Source organism: Lithobates pipiens, unplaced genomic scaffold, assembly GCF_037356315.1.
Source record: "Lithobates pipiens isolate NorthernLeopardFrog02 unplaced genomic scaffold, aLitPip1_a1.2 Scaffold_30, whole genome shotgun sequence".
NCBI classification, from domain to species: Eukaryota; Metazoa; Chordata; class Amphibia; order Anura; family Ranidae; genus Lithobates; species Lithobates pipiens.
This window is the reverse complement of record NW_027507791.1, coordinates 131,550,930-131,570,963: the sequence shown is the minus strand read 5'-3', so window position 1 is coordinate 131,570,963 and position 20,034 is coordinate 131,550,930. Positions and strand designations below refer to the sequence as shown.

General features: G+C 43.4%; 1 protein-coding gene across 11 annotated transcripts in view; it reads left to right on the top strand.

Moving 5' to 3' along the window:
* Window positions 1-20,034, top strand: part of CCDC9B (coiled-coil domain containing 9B) — a 354,785-nt gene that overhangs the window by 275,994 nt on the left and 58,757 nt on the right. The window lies entirely within an intron of this gene.

Here is a 20,034-nt window from a genome sequence, read left to right as displayed (position 1 = left end):
GGTTGAAGGGGTGGGGGGGGGGTCAGCCTGTCAGTGCTCAAACCATACACCACATACTGTATCAAATTGGTCTGCATGGCTGTCATCCCAAAAGGAAGCCCCTTCTAACCGCTTCAGCCCCTGAAGATTTTACCCCCTTCCTGACCAGAGCACTTTTTGCAATTTGGCACTGCGTCACTTTAACTGACAATTGCACGGTCGTGCAACGTGGCTCCCAAACAAAATTGACGTCCTTTTTTTCCCACAAATAGAGCATTCTTTTGGTCATATTTGATCACCTCTGCGGTTTTTATTCTTTGCGCTATAAACAAAAAAGGGTGACCATTTAAAAAAAACATAATAACATAATTTTTTACATTTTGCTATAATATCCCCCAAAAATATATAAAAAATAATTTTTCCTCAGTTTAGGCCAATACGTATTATTTTTGGTAAAAAAAATCACAATAAGCATTTGGTTTGCTCAAATGTTATAGCGTTTACAAAATAGGGGATAGTTTTATGGCATTTTTATTATTTTTTTTTTTTTTTTACTAGTAATGGTGGCGATTAGTGATTTTTATAATGACTGCAACATTATGGTGGACACATCGGACATTTTTGACACATATCGGTGCTATACAGATGCACTGCTTCCTGTGTAAATGACACTGGCAGTGAAGGGGTTAACCACTAGAGGGCAGTGTAGGTTTTAAGTGTGTCCTGGTGGATGTTTCTAACTGTGGGGGGAGCATGGCTACGTGTGACATGTCGCTGATCTCTGCTCCCGATCACAGGGGGCAGAGATCAGTGACACTTTCATTCGGCAGAATGAGGAGATGCTTGTTTACATTAGCATCTCCCTATTCTTCCTCTCTGTGAGGCAATCGCGGGTATCCCCACAGCGATTGAGTCCTTGGGACCCGCGACCCGACTCACAGACTTTGCCCAGCCGTGCCATTCCGCCGACGTACATTGGTGTGCGCCGGTCGGGAAGTGGCTAAAGATGATGCACAGAAAAGCCCACAGTTTGCTGAAGACAAGCAGACTAAGGACATGGATTACTGGAACCATGTCCTGTGGTCTGATGAGACCAAGATAGTTATTTGGTTCAGATTGTGTCAAGCGTGTGTGGCGGCAACCAGGTGAGGAGTACAAAGACAAGTGAATAATATTGACCATGTAGTGAACCATACAACATATAAGATATATATAAATTATATAAAATTCCTTCTGTGTAATGGTAACAATATGGCAAACTTTTGCAACAGGTAAAAGAATATCACATTCCACTGTGTACAAACCAAAGTCTCTGCCAATAAATTCACATATGTGGGACTAGATAATCAAGCCTTAATGAGTCTTTTGAGTAACAGATGGTTCATTCAGTGATTTCACTGCTAATTCCCATGGATGAACTTCCAACTTTCAACAGGCTTCTATAACATAAAAAACAAAGCTCAAACAAGACCATTGCACAGATAGTATAATGAAGTGATCCCTATTTAGGTAGGCTGAACCTCACTCACGCTTCCCCGCAGGATAGATCGCATATGAAATGATCAGTTGCATAGAGCATAATGCTGGGATCTCATAAGCTGACAGTGCACACAAAACACTGCTGGAAACGCCACAGGCTCCTCCTCCCGACTAGTTGCATCACTGGACACTTGACTTTTTCAATTGACACTTTGGGCCCAATTTGGACATTTTCACTTAGAGGTGTACTCCCTTTTGTTGGCAGCAGTTTATATATTAATGGCTGTGTGTTGTTATTTTGTGGGGACAGCATTTTTTTATACTTTATATGTGGTTTTTAAATATATATATAAATATATATATATATATATATATATATATATATATAGGAGTCCACGGGAGAGGGTGAGTTCAGTTTCTGAAAGGGTGCAGCTGAATAAATGAATGGATGATAAGCTGCTGCAGGTACAAAATCCGGACCTCGGTGCCACTAACTGCTAATAGGGAGATGGCTCTAATAGCCCAGCAAGCAGGTGTAAAGTCAGGGCTTCCTCGTTCCCAGTGTCAATGGCTGATGGATGGCAATGTCCACCTGGAGTCCTGGGTCACAGGGTGTTCTTCAAGGGACATTCCTTTTTCTCAGTTTGCCCCAATGGGCTTCCTGCTCTGTTTTAAATGGCTGCCTCAAAGAAACAACTTGGGACACCAGACACCTGATCAAGCTATCTCAATTAATGAAACGCTGGGCTAACTACAAGATACCGACAGAAGCAATCAATCCTAAGGCGGGCAACCATCCAGGCTCCCTACACCCTCAGCAGCCTAGAGCCAACAACGAGCAATCTACCCTAAATGCAGCCTGTGAAATAAATCATTTAGCCTCCATGCACCCTCTGCAGCCTAATGCTGACAAAGAGCAATCCATCGTGAGCACAGCCTGTATAATCAATCATCCAGCCTCCCTCCACCCTTGGTAGCCTGAAGCCAACAGAGCAAGATAGCAGCAATACAAATATTAAAAGCTCCTAAAGCTGGCTACACGCCATACAATCCTGATACAATAATCCTGTACAACTTTCCTCCAGACCCACCAAACCCGCACAACATGAGGTCAAACCTAAACACCTTCAAATTGTTTGCAATCAGACGGGCCCCTGCACCACACAGTTGAAGGCAAACCCAAAGGAAACTGAACAAAAATTGCATAATTTGTATCCAGCTTAAGGGTCCTTTCACACGGGGTGGATCAGTTCTGATCCGCCCCGTGTATATCCGTTTGCTCAGCGGGGATCACTCCGCCGATCCCCGCTGAGCAGGGAGATGACAGGTCCGTCTCTGCATACTGTGCAGGGACGGACCTGTCATAGCGCCGCTCTCCCCTATGGGAGATCGGATGACGACGGACCGCAGTGCCCGTCATCACCCGATCCGATCCGCAGACGGATGGAAAAATAGCTTTTTCCTCCGTTACACTTTTTCGGATCGGAGCGGGTCGGATGTCAGCGGACTTGTCACCGCTGACATCCGACGCTCCATAGAGCTCTATGGAGCACCCGTTCAGGTCCGCCTGAAAAACTGACAGGCGGGCCTGAACGGGACGTCAGTGTGAAAGGGGCCTAACTGTCAGGGTGCATCTATAAAACAAAAAAAAAACAATGCTGCAAACAAATAAGTGTTTATATTAAAAAGTGAATGTCTGTAATACCAAATACCTTAAGTCGTTTTTTCAACTTTCCATCTATTAAATCTTCTGCCCTTGTTTTAACTTTGGATAATAAAACCTTTTTTTTTTCAGCCAATAAATACCTAAATACCTTCTACTGCCCACTTCCTGTTTCTTGTCTGGTCATTAGCCTAGGCTTATAACATCATGCACAGCTCTCTCTCGTAAGAGTTTGCCAGGAAGGAAGGGGGGTGAGTCATAAGAGGGCCAATGCAAGCTACAGAGCTGGATGTGTGCCTCTCTGTGTCTGCATAAATCCAGGAAATGAACAGGCAGCAGCTTCAGCTGCCCACCGTTAAAATGGTTACAGCCAGACTCAATGGAGGGAGATTTCTGTAGCATATTTGGCAAGTGCAAAATTACAGTATATATAAAATAATATGCAAAGTGGTTGGAGGGAAGCTTCAGAATGGCAAAGATGTTTTTATTACAAATTATATGAGCAGACTGCAGTTCCTCTTTAATATGTAACATACTGCAATGTGTAGCTTTGCTACTGCAAAAATGTATCCTTCCAAACTAATGCAATCAGATACATGAGGGAAAATAACTCTATCAAACTAAACGAACCGTGAACCATATGACTCCTGTGAATATCTAAACTAAGCTTCACTAGTGTACTAGATATGCACACAACTAATTATAACATGCATGAAATCAATTAAATGTGTATAAAAGAAAATTCTCTCTGTGAAATTTGTGCGGTTCTATAAATAACCACAAAAAATGTCCTTAAGGGATCTCCAATGTTGTGTTGTAACTTCAAAGAAAAAACAAAACAAAAATGGCAAAAATAAAAAGTCCTTTAGTGTTGAATTCAATATCTTTTCATGACCACATCCACCACCACTTATGTCCAAAATACTCACCAAATATCATGCTGGTGTGACCAGCAGGCAGTGCATTTTCTTAAATAAAATGAACCTCTGCAGAGACCACACACATATGATCGATCCTCCTCAGATCTTCAAATCCTCATTGTAAATTAAAATGAGAAAATCTTGCAAACCTTTTAAACAACTTAAAATTCATTAAAAAATATTTCACTCATAAGCTGAGGTGTCCTCCTGACACTGGTATTTGAGCATAAAAGTAAAGCTGAATGTTCTCTGACAGTTCCATCGCCGCAAGCACTAAACCAGCACAGCGCGACGCCCTACATACGTTCCTTTGACATCTTCCTGGGGCAGTATCCCTCAGGGTGCACTATGCTGCAGAACACAGGGGAGTAAAAATGTATATATAATGTACATCTGGGATAATGAATGCAACTAATGAAGCAACATTTATAAATGGATTAAAATCCACAAACGATCCACACATCAAACCCACTGCTTGAAGTATCCAGGTAAGACCTTGGATACAGCAATGTCTAGGGTCTTTCTTCCTCAGGATAGGCTTCAGGCACTCCACTCCCACGTTCAGACCCTACAGTCCAGGAGCCACAACACCAATCCCTTTGGCATAAGGGTTCTGGACTTTTGGGGCAGTACTATACACCCAGTTTCTTTTTGTTTCCAATTGTTTATTTAGATACGGCATATGGTGATACAGGAACCTCAACATTACTGAACATGCAATGGGTCACCTCCATTAACAAAATCACATGCACACATAACACAATGTCACAGTTGAGATAAACATATAGGGGCAGACCCGACAATGGGCTACAGGGTCTAGGAAGTCTCTGCATCCCACACAGTTTTTGATGTTTAACACCATCAACGCTATTCAGATTAGAGAGAGTAAGTATGGCCTTAAGGCCAAGCATCAAAGAGTAGCTCGAGAAAAAGTAAAGAAAGAGAGAGGGAAGGAGTGACATAAAAAAAAGGGGGAAGGACCTCCAGCCAGTCCCACAATTTATGCCCGGGATCCTCTCAGCTCCCAGGGGATTTAAGTCACCAGCTCCGCATGCTCCTCAGAACAGACTCATGCCAATAAAACCATTTCCTGAGGAACTTCTCTCAGAGGCCCCTGTCCATGGCTAGAAAGTCCTCCATTGCATTGAGTTTGGCCACTCTTTTCAACCATACGGCTACCACGGCGCCCGAGTCTGCTCCTAAAACAGTGGGATGCAGCTCTTGCTTCTGTGAGCAGCAGAGGCAAGATGGACCTCCTATAGATCTTGCTTGGAATTTCATAATGGTGAAAGAGATCATAGTGATCCTAAGACTGCAAGACCAGAAGATGTGGAGGAGAGAACCCGGTTCCTCCCCATACCTCCAACACAAATCTGAGCTCAGCAGAATCATCTTATGGATTCTCACAGGCATATAGTACCACCTGGTCAGCACCTTATATCCCACCTCCTGGTGATTGATACACACCGAAGTTTTAGACGAGATGAAGTCTCTCCACTTGCTTCTCCGTGAATTGCAGTCCTAGCTCTTGCCCCCACTTAGATATATATTCAGGTCTGAAATCCAGGAGCGGAGATATGAGCAATTGATAAGTCTGAGAAACTACGTGGCTAGTAGGACTGCTCCAGGCATGACCTCTCAAAGGTAGCAAGTCTCCTCTTGAAGAGCTCCAGGGAGGGTAGAGAGCCAATGAAATGAGCTAGCTAGTTTTTGCCATAATAAAAGACCTACCAAGGACGGGTCATCCATGATTTGTTGCCTGGTCATTCACTGGCCATTAATGAGGAAATGATGGACCTGAGATCTTTCAACTCCTTTGAGATCCTGAAATCTCAGGTCACTGAATCCCAGGCTAAAGGTGGGTTCCCAGGACAGGGTTAGGTGGCAAGGGAGTGGGTGCAATGGAAAACTCACGGAAGGCTATTTGGGCAATCTGCCACGTCTCACCCACAGTTGGCTGGTTCAATATCCAGCTTGACGGATTCGTCTGGCACCAAGGCACAAAGTGCAGCTGGGCCCCAGCCAGTAGCCTTTCTACCTATATAGTAGGTGAGGTTGAAAAAAGACAAGTCCATCAAGTCCAACCCATGTGTGTGATTATATGTCAGTATTACATTGTATATCCCTGTATGTTGCGGGTCCTCAGGTGCTTATCTAATAGTTTCTTGAAACTATCGATGCTCCCCGCTGACACCACTGCCTGTGGAAGGGAATTCCACATCCTTACAGTAAAGAACCCTCTACGTAGTTTAAGGTTAAACCTTTTTCTTCTAAATTTAATGAGTGGCAACGAGTCTTATTAAACTCCCATCTGCAAAAAAGTTTTATCCCTATTGTGGGGTCACCAGTATGGTATTTGTAAATTGAAATCAAATCCCCTCTAAAGGGTCTCTTCTTTAAAGAGAATAAGTTCAGTGCTTGCAACCTTTCCTCATAACTAATATCCTCCAGACCCTTTATTAGCTTGTTGGCCTTCTTTGTGCTCGCTCCATTTCCAGTACATCCTTCCTGAGGACTGGTGCCCAGAACTGGACAGCATACTCTAGGTGCAGCTGGACCAGAGTCTTGTAGAGCGGGAGAATTATCGTTTTATATCTGGAGTTATATAATACAATGATATTCCCGTGCTACCAAATGTGTGCGTTTTTTAACAATATGCTGCAACACTGAAGGAAATATCAGAACCCAGAGAATATATAAAGTGAAGGTGGTGCTGCGCTATGAACCTAAATACTGTGCGTAATAAAGTGCAAAGGTGCTCAATGAAAGATATGGTTGAAAGAGGCAATGCTCAAACGTGTCGCATGCCCTGCGATTTCTTTGGATAAAACAATAAACGTGTATCAATAAGATAATAGAAGTATATCAAACCCTCAAATTGTTCTTCATAGAACAGTGATAGGAAATATATCCATAGGAAATTGCATGCCCTGCGACTTCTTGAGATAAAACAATAAAAGTGTATCAAACACACAAAAGATTCTTTGTAGAACAGTGATAGAAAATATATCCATGTGGTGTGCACATGAAGTGAAAAAAAACGGTGCGCAAAAAGAAGATGCACTACTATTGCAATAAATCCTGAAGGAATAGGTAAAATCCTAAAAGGCATATAAAAACATAGAAAAGCAAAATAGATAAGTAGTGTCCATATAAGGTGCAAGGTAAATAAGTGTCTGTATATTAGCAGTGTCAACATAAAATGACAAGGTGCTGGTGACAATCCTCTGGCATAAAGTGCTGATGATAGGTGACTTCCTGGTTCCTGTGCAGAGTAATGTATAGATATACCCTTACCTTACCGCTGTAAGGTAACAGCATGTGTCCCACTATTGTCCCTGGTGTATCCGTTCAATGAAACTCGCAATGGGGCATAAGGGAAGTAAAGAGGGATGCACAATAGTGTAGTATTTCCAAATGTTTATTGACAAAACAGTAAAAGTAAAATCAAGGTACTCACAATAAGAAGTATCAAACAGGCATACTGTATAACTAACGAGCTGCAAGCTCGCCCACGTCACTTCCGGTGCCTCGTGATCCCGTACGTGTTCGTCACTGTCACATGACTTCATCAGGGTTTTGTTGAGTACTGGATACATATTGACAGATGAGCAAACCATCTGGTCCCAGTGATTTATTAATGTTAAAGAGTTAGTAAACCCTGCAAAAAAATTTTTTTTCCTAATAATTAAATGTTTTTTTTTGCTTGCTAAGCAACAGATATAGAAATTAGTCCAAAGGAGCGTGATAAGTACCTTTTTTATGAGTTCGATTTTTCTGTATCATTAACTCCATTCTTTCTCCGGTTTGCTGAAGCCGATGCGGACGTAATTTCTGCCCTTAGTTCGTATCCCTGCCGAAATGTTGCGCATGCGCCGTAGCGTTGTGACCAAGCCTCAATCTCGATTGCCGTTACTATGGCAACAGAGCCATCTCAATGAGGGAAGGAGGGGGACATGCTGCACCATCGCAATTTGCTCTGTTCTGTTCTGAGTGTCAGATAATGACACGGCAGACAGAGGAAGCTGAATTGGCACAGATTGAAACCTAGCGTGCAAGCGCGGGCGACGTCACAGGACCTATAAACAAGATTTTCATAGCAAAGACAACTGTGAGGGCACTTTCACAGGCAGAGATCAGCTGCCGGTGCTATGTAGATTGGATTGCTGTAAAGGTGTAGAGGAGGGTTTACAACCACCAGTTTCCCAAGTCTAATTTTAATTCTGTCCTCCGTTAACCATGGAGGTGCTTCCTGTGATGTGTCATGAGGATAAACACTGCAGTTTTGGTTACTGAAGCCCCCCCCCCCCGTTCCCTCGTGAAGACTGAGGAGAAGAATAAATTTAATACCTTCGCCATCTCTCCACCCTTTGTAACCAGATGTCCTTCCTCCTTTATGGGGCCAATATGGTCTGTCCTCCCTTTTTTACTGTTTACATACTTAAAGAATTTTTTGGGATTTTTTTTGCTCTTTTCTGCTTTCATGTTCTGTCTTAGTCGTCCTTATTGTATCCTTACATTTTTGTTGCATTCTTTATAAAGTCTGAATGCTGATGATGATCCCTCAACCTTGTATTTTTTGAAGGCTCCCTTTGCTTTTATATGCATTTTTACACAGGAGTTAAGCCATCCAGAACTTTTGTTCGCTCTTTTAAATTTATTTGGGATGCACTGGCTAATGCCCTTATTTAATATGCTCTTAAAGCAAACCCATCTCTTCTCCGTGTTCTTTGTACCTAAGATTTTATCCCAATTTATGCCTTCTAGCAAGGCTCGTAGTTTAGGGAAGTTGGCTCTTTTGAAATTCAGTGTCTTTGTATTTCCCTTATGTTTCCTATTTGTGTGATCTATACTGAAACCAATTGACCTGTGACCGCTGTTACGTAAATTGCCCCATATTTCTATATCCATGATCAGGTCTGTATTGTTGGTAATCAGTAGATCCAGTAACGCTTTATTTCTAGTTGGTGCGTCTACCATCTGACCCATAAAATTGTCCTGCAAGACGTTTAGGAACTGACGAGTCTTAGATAAATGTATGGTTCCCTCCACCCAGTCTGCCTGGATAGTTAAAATCCCCCATTATGATAACACTTTCCATCCTTGCTGCTAATCCATAAGGATTCCACCTCCTCCCTAGCTCCCTTAGTGATGTCATCTCTCACATTCATTTGTAAATTATTCTTGATATGTAGGCATACCCCTCTCCCTTTTTTACCCTCTCTATCCTTGCGATAAAGGGTTATACCCTTGAATGATTGCCAGACAATCATGAGAGCGGAACCAGGTCTCTGAAATTCCCACAAAATCCAAATCCTCCTCGTACAACAGTGTCTCTAGTTCACCCATTTTGTCCGCCAGGCTCCTGGCATTGGTGAACATGCCACGTAGTTTAGACCGGTCCCATATTATCCTCTTAATGGGTGTTCCACAATTGCGACTAGGACTTGCTACTATATTTACCTTGGGTTTATGTGATTTGGTCAACCTACCACTAGTGCCCCCAATACTACCCTCTGGAATATGTTCCGCGACTATCTTTAACCCCGTCCCCTAGTTTAAAAAACCCTCCAACTTTTTGGCCATCTTCATTCCCAGCTGAGCGGCACCCTCCTCATTTAGGTGCAGCCCGTCCCTTCTATAGTGCTCGTTATCGACTGAGAAGTCGGCCCAGTCCTCCACGAACCCAAACCCCTCCTTACTACATCAGCTCTTCATGCGTGTTAAATGGCAAGCCGTGTGTATACAACCAGTTTCATTTCACTTAACATTTTCTCAGTGTGAGGCAAGCAGGCTCAGTCTCAAGATTGATGGTAATGGTGGATGCCAGATATTTGGGTTGATGAAGTGTCCTGGACACCCTTCAGTATAGGAAATTAGGCAATGCTATTGACCCTTCAATGTTGGACCCCTCAACTGGAAGGGTACACAGACAGAATTCAGCCATACAATGAAATGCAGCATTCTACATACACCATCTGGGAAGCATCAGAAGTAATGCAGCTGAAAGAGAGGTGCAAGACTTGTGCAAGACTCAACTTTCTGTCCCTGATTGCTGGAAGCCCCCCCCCCCCAAAAAAAAAACAACTCTTTTCTTGTTTGCCGGATCAAGGTGGAGCACATTCTGGTCATTTCCTTTGCACCAAATTGGACCAAGTGAATGCAGTACTCAGACATATTCACACTAGATGAGTAGAGGGGAAGGGGCATGCATGATTTCTTCTACAATAAGGATGAAAGATAATATACTACAATGAAAATATACTTTCCTGTATGTACAAATGTTGCATAAGCACTTTTCTATGATATATCAGATTGTGCAATAGGGACATCCAAAGAAGCGGGTGATGGGAGTGAGCTGGAGTCTTTATCCTCTAATATTTATCATACTCATATCACCTGTGGATTGCAGCCAGCTTTATCTACCTTGTTTCTATTCCAAAGATCATATTCAACCCCAATTTCAAAAAAGTTGGGACATGTGGCGTCATGTGGCCATAGTAGAAGGTTGTGATCAAGTGATGATGACGCTTATCGTTCCTGATTAGCCTTGCTATCTAGGTAGGGGTTTGATCGGACATTGCAGTCCGCAATACTAACCAGTCCCAGCTGTCACTGTTTTGAGTAATCATTATCTGATTTGTATGTTCTATATATTAACGTGGTATTTGGCAGCAAGTTTATGCCCCAGTAGAAGAACACTAGTTTTTATATCACGCTGCCGTTTTTTTTTTTTTGTGATCACTTTATGTACACATCATTATTGATGTTTGGTAAGTTTTTTTACCTTTTCATTTTATTGAATAAAACAACTTTTTTTTATCATGGATTCATCTGCACCATGTGGAGGCCCTTTTTTCTTTTTTCTTTTCTTATGATTTGTGCTGGGGATTGGATGTAGGTCCAATGATTAAAAACACCTGACAACTGGAGCCCTTGTTGTGAACATCCACCATCGATCTTCTGGGATACAGATGCAGATATATATCATTCGATCATTCGACCCTAGCAGTCCTGGCTGGAGAATTCATTGGAAACTATTGTTTCATGCTCCATTGACCCACCACCGTATGGTGTGTGCGTCCACGCCTGGGGGTAAGAGTATTCATTCTTTCTGTTGTGTCTGTCTTGGATGTTTATCCCTGAATATTGAGTGGTAAAGTCGGGTTCTATCATTTGTGGCAGCACGCAGGTAAAGTCACCTGGTTGTATCCAGGATGTGAAATATGTGTGCCCTAGATTCAGGCTTTATGCAGACTTTTACAATTAGAGGGGAAGAGTTAATGAGCCCAGCTGAAGTAAGTGGGCTCATTAAGACCTCTACAAAAAACCCCAGCATGCTTAGGGAGATGCTCCATCCTGGAACCAGTTTTGTGTTGTATAGACTGGGGAGTGTGGTATCTGTTCTGTGCGGTGAGTTAACGCCTGTGTGGCAAACCTCTACAACAGAGACAGGAACTGGTGCAGCACAAGGCTGCACTCAGTTGTTAGACAGGGAATCTAAGTGTGTAGTTTGAGGTCAAGCTGACCAGGATTTATTTTCATGTTTTATTTTTGTTTGGCTGTTATATGTATCACTGTATGTAGCATAAATAAACCGCATCTTTTGTTTTTTGCACCTCCAACGCTGTCTGCTGTGCCTGATTTTGTGTTGTGAACCCATCCAGGGGGTCACACACACCCGCTGCCGAGCTAACCCCTCACACATTCCTATTATCAGAAGAATCATCTTCCACTGCTTTTTACAATATACTATATATTTTTATTTATTTAGGAAGTTTTATGGATGAAATTGCGGTCATTAGAGACTTATTATTATTTTCATTTGTATATACCACATGATTGTACGCACTTTATTTTTATTTATTAAGAGACTTACCATGACCTTCATTGGCTTATATCACACGATTATAAAAGACTTGTTCACGTCATGTTTATATGAATTAATTTATCATTATACATGCACTTGTCACTTTTGAATGTATTTTTGCACATTTATGTGATTCACCAGTTGTATACTTACCCCTAGAGTGAGCTTTTGGGTTATTTATTTGTTTGAAGCACTGCATTTTTATTTTTTTTATCTATAATTGGTTACGTTGTTGATGCTAGCTGCTACTTTAGAAGGATATTTTTTGGTTTTCAACAGTAGCACAACTTTTTCTACACATATTGTGTTGGTTAAAAATGTGATAAGTTTTCTAATTCGAGTTTGAGATTAGCAAATAATTGCATTCTGTGTATGTAGATTTTACACAGCATTCCAACTTTTGGAATTGGGGTTGTAGGTGCTTCTACAATTATACACCTGTTTGCTGCTCATATATTTTACTATGTACCATTACGATTGACTGATTGGAACCTAGTTCACCAGCTTAATAGCATGTTTATTTGTTGGATACCATTCCCATGAACAATCTTGAAGGCATATATTAACAATGGATATTTTATGGAATTGTAACATGCCCTATAGTGCATAAATCTCTGGGCGTTTGTACTATAAAGGTTCTTTGTAATCCGTTCTCATATGAGATAGTAGTGGATAGAATAGAGATGGTGTATATTGTTGAAATGTTTAGGTGTTTCGTTTCTGCTTAGGTTGAATAGGTTTAGGAGGGTTTTTTGTGTGCGTTTATGGCAATTGACAACATTCTCAGTTTTTAATTGGGTGGGTGTGAAAGTGATTTCTTTTAATAATGATTTTTTTGTGAGATATATACAGAACTGTGAAAACATTTTAGGCAGGCGTGAAAAATGCTGTAAATTGAGAATGTTTTCAGAAATAGATGTGTTCATAGTTTATTTTTTATCAATTAACAAAATGGAAAGTAAATGAACAGAAGAGAAATCCAAATCAAATGAATATTTGGTGTCACTATGCTTTGGCTTTAAACAAGCATCAATTCTTCTAGGTACACACAGTGTTCCAAACATCTTGGGGAACTAAACACAGAGCTCCTGTGGATGTGGTTTGCCTCAAACCTTACCATGCAGCTGGGAGACAGCCTTTTCATCTGGCTCCCTTCTTCCTGCTCTGGTTCAGGGGGGTGAGGGCCGGGGGGGGGGGTTTCTCATCTAGGTGCTCAGTGGCCACGGGTGTGTGGGGTCAGTGTGCATGCCGAGAGACAGTCCATAGCTCTCGGCATATCAGATCAGAGTCCCAGAAGGCAGGCGGCATCATTTCAGCGGGCGAGATTTGCGGCACGGGCTTGCTGCAGGTGATTCTGGCCGCTGGAACGCAGGAGGAAGAGGTGGAAATTCTGGTTGGGGCTTGGAATGGCAGCAGCAGCCACTGTGCACCCTGCTATGGGGGAGACAGAGCCAGCAGCGGGAATGGCTGAAGCGGGCGCCCAGAGCACCAGCCAAGCCCAGGTAAGAGAGTTGCAGATGTACCTCATTTTCTTTCTTTCTTGTTTTTTTTTTTTTCCTTCCTCTGGTAAGCCTGCGGCTGTCTGCTAAAATCATGTCTCTTGGCAGGTCAGCAGAACAGTGGGGCTCTGTGTTACAGGGGGGTGTGAACATATAAGCAGAAATATGTCACAGCAACAAATACCATAAAATTAGCAGAGCTAAAATAATCCACAAGTTTTTAGGACTTGTTAAAAGTTCACTAAAATAGTTAAATAAGTATGAAGTATGAAGTCCACTTTATATATAAAACGAGGTAGATGTAAATGTAGGATTTTCCATCACAGAAAAAATGTTGCAGATTGTAATTCAAAACAATCGCCTCTTCCACACTGCACATGTCACAATTCCCCTAGGACAGTGATGGCGAACCTTGGCACCCCAGATGTTTTGGAACTACATTTCCCATGATGCTCATGCACTCTGCAGTGTAGTTGAGCATCATGGGAAATTAAGTTCCAAAACATCTGGGGTGCCAAGGTTCACCATCACTGCCCTAGGAAATGCACTTACCAGATGATACTGGGTTATACGCTTATCTGTCAATGGATGGTGTCTGCTCACTGCATACACTCCGTCAGATGATCCTGGGTTATACACTTGACTTGCAATGGGTATGGGCTCTCTTCATGTAATCAATCTAGAGGTTTGCTCATCACAAGCAGAGAACACAGATACACATAGTGCAATCCAGTACTAAAAATGATTTATTATAGGTTTCCTTAACCACTTTCAGACCGGACCATTTTGCTGGTAAATGACCAGAGGTCTTTTTACACTTTGGCACTGCGCTGCTTTAACTGGTAATTGCGCGGTCATGCAATGTTGTACCCAAACAAAATTTGCGTCCTTTTCTTCCCACAAATAGAGCTTTCTTTTGATGGTATTTGATTGCCTCTGCGATTTTTATTTTTTGCGATATAAACGTAAAAAGACCGCAAATTTTGAAAAAAAATGATATTTTCTACTTTTTGTTATTAGAAAAATCCAATAAACTCAATTTTAGTCATACATTTAGGCCAAAATGTATTCAGCCACATGTCTTTGGTAAAAAAAAAGTCAATAATTGTATATTTATTGGTTTGCGCAAAAGTTGTCACATCTACAAACTAAGGTACGTTTTCTGGAATTTACGCAGCTTTTAGTTTACGACTGCCTATCTCATTTCTTGAGGTGCTAAAATGGCAGGGCAGTACAAAACCCCCCCAAATGACCCCATTTTGGAAAGTAGACCCCCTAAGGAAATTGATAAGAGGCATGTTGAGCCCATTGAATATTTTATTTTTTTGCCTCAAGCGATTGAATAATGACAAAAAAAAAATTTTTTTTTTTTTTTTACACAAAGTTGTCACTAAATGATATATTGCTCACACATGCTATGGGCGTATGTGAAATGACACCCCAAAATAAATTCTGCTGCTTCTCCTGAGTATGGGGATACCACATATGTGGGACTTTTTGGGAGCCTAGCCGCGTACGGGGCCCCGAAAACCAAGCACCGCCTTCAGGCTTTCTAAGGGCGTAAATTTTTGAGTTCACTTCTCACTACCTATTACAGTTTTGAAGGCCATAAAATGCCAAGATGGCACAAAACCCCCACAAATGACCCCATTTTAGAAAGTAGACACCCCAAGCTATTTGCTGAGAGGCATGTTGAGTTCATGGAATATTTTATATTTTGCCACAAGTTGCGGGAAAATTACAAACTTTTTTTTTTTTTTTTAACAAAGTTGTCACTAAATGATATATTGCTCATGCATGCCATGGGCATATGTGAAATGACACCCCAAAATAAATTCTGCTGCTTCTCCTGAGTACGGGGATACCACATATGTGGGACTTTTTGGGAGCCTAGCCGCGTACGGGGCCCCGAAAACCAAGCACCGCCTTCAGGCTTTCTAAGGGCGTAATTTTTTGATTTCACTCCTCACTACCTATTACAGTTTTGAAGGCCATAAAATGCCAAGATGGCACAAAACCCCCACAAATGACCCCATTTTAGAAAGTAGACACCCCAAGCTATTTGCTGAGAGGCATGTTGAGTCCATGGAATATTTTATATTTTGCCACAAGTTGCGGGAAAATTACAAACTTTTTTTTTTTTTTTTTTTTTTTCACAAAGTTGTCACTAAATGATATATTGCTCACGCATGCCATGGGCATATGTGAAATGACACCCCAAAATAAATTCTGCTGCTTCTCCTGAGTATGGGGATACCACATATGTGGGACTTTTTGGGAGCCTAGCCGCGTACGGGGCCCCGAAAACCAAGCACCGCCTTCAGGCTTTCTAAGGGCGTTACAGTTTTGAAGGCCATAAAATGCCAAGATGGCACAAACCCCCCCCAAATGACCCCATTTTGGAAAGTAGACACCCCTAAATTTAGGGGTACACTAGTGAGACTAGGTAATAAATGGCGGGTGCCCTGAAACTATAAAAAAATAACTAACCAACCAGCGTCACCTGTAACAGTTATATGGTGATCACTGGTGAAAGGGTTAACTAGGGGGCAATTAGGGGGCTTTATGCGGTAGTATATGGGGGTCCCTGGCGCTATAAAAAGCTGCAGCGAACCTAAATACCTACCTGCCTAACTAGCGTCACCTGTGACACTAATACGGCGATCAGAAAAACGATCGCTTATTAGGCTGGGTTCACACTGGAGCGATGCGGGAACGCCACGAATGCGCGGCGGGTTCCCGCATCGCATGCCTCCCGGCGGCAGTTCACACTGCCCTATGCGAACTGCTGGGAGTGTCAGTGAAATGTTACTGACACCCCCAGATCAGTTCGCATATCGCAGTGCGATCTGCAAACTCGGATCGCATGGTGTGAACACCCATGCGATCCGATTCTGCTGCGGGCCAAAAAAAGGGTCCCGTGCGAATTTGCGGCGGGTGCGGCGAATGGCTGAACTCGAATCGCACAGAGATCGGATGTGATTTGCACTGCAGTGCGGTGCGAATCACATCCGTTCTCATAAACCGCTGCAATGTGAACCCAGCCTTAGTGACACTGGCGACGGGGGGTGATCACGGGGTTAAACCTTTATTGGGGGGGTTAGGGGGGTACCTTAGAACTAAAGGGGGCTAACCCTAACTGCCCTAACAGTTATTAGTCACAAATGACACCCGCCGGGTGATCAGGGGGTTAAACCTTTATTAGGTAATAAATGGCGGGTGCCCTGAAACTATAAAAAAATAACTAACCAACCAGCGTCACCTGTAACAGTTATATGGTGATCACTGGTGAAAGGGTTAACTAGGGGGCAATCAGGGGGCTTTATGCGGTAGTATATGGGGGTCCCTGGCGCTATAAAAAGCTGCGGCGAACCTAAATACCTACCTGCCTAACTAGCGTCACCTGTGACACTAATACGGCGATCAGAAAAATGATCGCTTATTAGGCTGGGTTCACACTGGAGCGATGCGGAAACGCCGCGAATCCGCGGCGGGTTCCCGCATCGCATGCCTCCCGGCGGCAGTTCACACTGCCCTATGCGAACTGCTGGGAGTGTCAGTGAAATGTTACTGACACCCCCAGATCAGTTCGCATATCGCAGTGCGATCTGCAAACTCGGATCGCATGGTGTGAACACCCATGCGATCCGATTCTGCTGCGGGCCAAAAAAAGGGTCCCGTGCGAATTTGCGGCGGGTGCGGCGGGTGTGGCGGGTGCGGCGGGTGCGGCGAATGGCTGAACTCGAATCGCACAGAGATCGGATGTGATTTGCACTGCAGTGCGGTGCGAATCACATTCGTTCTCATAAACCGCTGCAATGTGAACCCAGCCTTAGTGACACTGGCGACGGGGGGTGATCACGGGGTTAAACCTTTATTGGGGGGGTTAGGGGGGTACATTAGAACTAAAGGGGGCTAACTCTAACTGCCCTAACAGTTATTACAGTCACAAATGACACCAATGCAAAAAAAAAAAAAAAAAAAAATGACATTGGTGTCACTGTGACTGGGGGGCAGGGGTAATTGGGGGGGTGATCGGGGGGTAAAGGGGGGGTGTGAGTGTGCCTGGCATGTTCTACTGTGTGTGTGAGTGTTGGTGCAACTTACTGATCCGCTCTCCTCCGTGTCGGAACGAAAAATACCGACACGGAGGAGAGAATACATCACTTCCTCTCCTGTGTTTACATTACAGGAGAGGAAGTGATGTCACCGGGGATTTCTATTCGTCGGGAGCGATCGCGAGGGGGTGGCCATGAATGAATGGCCGTCCCCTCGTCCGGGATCGCTCCCGTACGAATACCGACCGCCGCAGGCACCGGGCGGGGGCCCGATCGGGCCCCCGACCCGCGGGAGGCAAGGGACGTACATGTATGTCCTTATGCCTGCCCGTGCCATTGTACCGACGTACATCGGCGTGCGGCGGTCGGCAACTGGTTAAGTTGCACACTTCATAGTCATAGTTAGTAAGGTTGAATAAAGACATCAGTCCATCCAGTTCAACCTGAGTGTCTACAATTGTCCCCATCACTGTACATTGCACACTCACATCGGTCCCTACCCTCAAGGAGCCCACAATCCAAGGTCCCCATTTATATACTAGGGACAATTTTGGACAGAAGCCAATTCACTAGGTGAGAGTGCTAACCACTACACCACTGTGCCGCCCAAACACTTACAATGTGTTTCAAAATAAAAGAGCATGTGACAACAATGTATCACAAGTTGATATCCCTGACTACCTCTCACCGCTCCAGCGGTGTTCCCGGGAAGGCATGCAGGAAAGCTGACGATGTAGGTTGCTGCGTGGTCAGGCCCTTGTGTACATATCTCTCTCTCTCTCTCTTTTCTTTGTGGCACTTGTTTCTGTTCCATCACAAGGGTGTGCTTGTATGTCCTCCTACCTCAGTAAGGGGGGGTGGGGGGGGGGGGGGGGTTGGTTATGTTTTGCAGGCTAAAGTCACCACCAAATCAAGGAGAGCTACTTCAGGGAGAAAATGCCCCTCCTGTAAGAACCTGTTAAAGAGGAAGTAAACCCTGATGAGTTTACTTCCTCTTTGGTTCCCTGCAAAGGTAAAGCATAATGGACTACTATGCATCGCATAGTTACATAGTTAGTCAGGTTGAAAAAAGACACAAGTCCATCCAGTTCAACCACAAAAAAATAAAATAAAGATGATATACTAATATCATACCAGCCCATATACCCAATTCTGTACCCACAGTTGATCCAGAGGAAGGCAAAAAAAAAAAAAACAGCAGAGCATGATCCAATTTGCTAAAGCAGGGGAAAAAATTCCTTCCTGTTCTCCCGAGAGGCAATCGGATTTTCCCCGGATCAACTTTACCTAGAAATGTTAGTACCCAGTTATATTATGTACACTTAGGAAATAATCCAGGCCCTTCTTAAAGCAATCCACTGAGCTGGCCATAACCACCTCTGCAGGGAGTCTATTCCACATTTTCACAGCTCTTACTGTGAAGAAACCTTTCCGTATTTGGAGATGAAATCTCTTTTCCTCTAGACGTAAAGAGTGCCCCCTTGTCCTCTTTGTTGACTGTAAAGTGAATAACTTGACACCAAGTTCACTATATGGACCCCTTACATATTTGTACATGTTGATCATATCCCCCCTTAATCTCCTCTTATCAAGAGTGAATAAATTCAGTTCCTCTAATCTTTCCTCATAGCTGAGCTCCTCAATGCCTCTTATCAGTTTGGTTGCCCTTCGCTGCACTTTCTCCAGTTCCCCGATATCCTTTTTGAGAACTGGTGCCCAAAACTGAACTGCATATTCCAGATGAGGTCTTGCTAATGATTTGAACAGGGGCAAAATTATATCTCTCTCTCTGGAGTACATACCTCTCTTAATACAAGAAAGGACTTTGCTCGCTTTGGAAACCGCAGCTTGGCATTGCATGCTAATATTGAGCTTATGATCTACCAAAACCCCCAGATCCTTCTCCACTAAGGATTCCCCCAGTTGTACTCCCCCTAGCATGTATGATGCATGCATATTCTTAGCCCCCAAGTGCATAACTTTACATTTCTCAACATTAAACCTCATCTGCCACATAGTCGCCCAATTAGACAGAGCATTGAGGTCGGCTTGTAAATTGGAGACATCCTGTAAGGACGTTATTCCACTGCATAGCTTGGTGTCATCTGCAAAGACGGAAATGTTACTTTTGATCCCAGACCCAATATCATTTATAAAGATATTAAAAAGTAAGTGTCCCAACACTGAACCATGAATAGTAGTCCATTATGTGTCACTTACCTGACACAGGAGCCAGCGAAGTCACCGCTGTCACCTGTAGTCCGGAGCATCCATCTTCTCGGTGGGTCTCGCTGCTCTGCCGCTGTCATTCGGCGAAGCCGCGATGATGTCACTCCTGCACATGCGCACGGGAGCCGCCACTCGCGCCATATCGCCGTTGACAGCGGTGCACCCAGTGCGCCTGCGCGCCGCTGTCAGCTGTGCCTGTCTTTCGGCAAATATCTCCTAAACCATGTAGGTTTAGGAGATATTTCTTGGACCTACAGGTAAGCCTTAATCTAGGCTTACCTTTAGGTCAAAGTGGTTTGTAAGGGTTTACAACCACTTTAAGGGTCTCCTGGCCAAA